The 670-nt window shown below is 45.1% G+C and overlaps 1 long non-coding RNA gene across 1 annotated transcript; it reads left to right on the top strand.

Annotated features, from left to right (window-relative positions):
* The first annotated feature begins 229 nt into the window (after positions 1-229).
* LOC113942724 lies at positions 230-468 on the top strand. The gene is made up of 2 exons (XR_003526025.1): positions 230-273; positions 392-468. It is a non-coding gene; the product is annotated as an uncharacterized LOC113942724 (long non-coding RNA).
* Positions 469-670: the final 202 nt, after the last annotated feature.

Genomic DNA, 670 nt, shown 5'->3' with positions numbered 1-670 from the left:
AGCACTATATCCCATCGTTGAGATCATCAGTGAAGATGTTCACCAGGAATTGCTAATCACTGGCCTCCAGCTGGATGTTGCACTCCTGATCACCACCCTGGCCAGCAGATTTCCACCAGCCTGCTGTCTGCTCATCCAGCCCATACTTCATAGGCCTCTCTGTGAGGGAGCCCTGTCTGTGTCCACAGGTACACACATTTATTTTGATTTGAAAAAAACAAACAAAAGTGAGTGTTTTACCACCAGAATTATTTTTCAATGGGAAATAGAAGTGTAAGAGGTTTTAATTTTAATAATCATGTTTTACATGATACTAATTGACATCTAGTAGAAATGAGACAGCACCTTAAGAGACAAATCTACATTCTCTGTTTATGCCTCTGAATTACAGATATGGCTTTGATGGAACGAGTGCCTTCAAGCTCCATTGGCAGGCACTGTTTGAAAACTATTTGGGTGATGTTTTATCAGAAATGAAAGATACAACAGCAGGAAGCCATTCAGCAATCCCTGACAAGGGAGGTCCACTGTCAATTGCTGGGAGGGCCCCCACCTGTTTCTTTTAATGGTGCTCCAAAATCCCACCCCTTGGGCCTCCCATCCCATCCTTTTTGGTCCCCTCAGGCATCTCCTCCCCAGGATCTGCTCTGTGTCCTACCCAGGGTCCCCA

Source organism: Corapipo altera, unplaced genomic scaffold (assembly GCF_003945725.1).
Source record: "Corapipo altera isolate COAL_440 unplaced genomic scaffold, ASM394572v1 38357, whole genome shotgun sequence".
NCBI classification, from domain to species: domain Eukaryota; kingdom Metazoa; phylum Chordata; class Aves; order Passeriformes; family Pipridae; genus Corapipo; species Corapipo altera.
The sequence above is the reverse complement of the archived record's forward strand: the minus strand, read 5'-3'. Positions and strand labels throughout refer to the sequence as shown.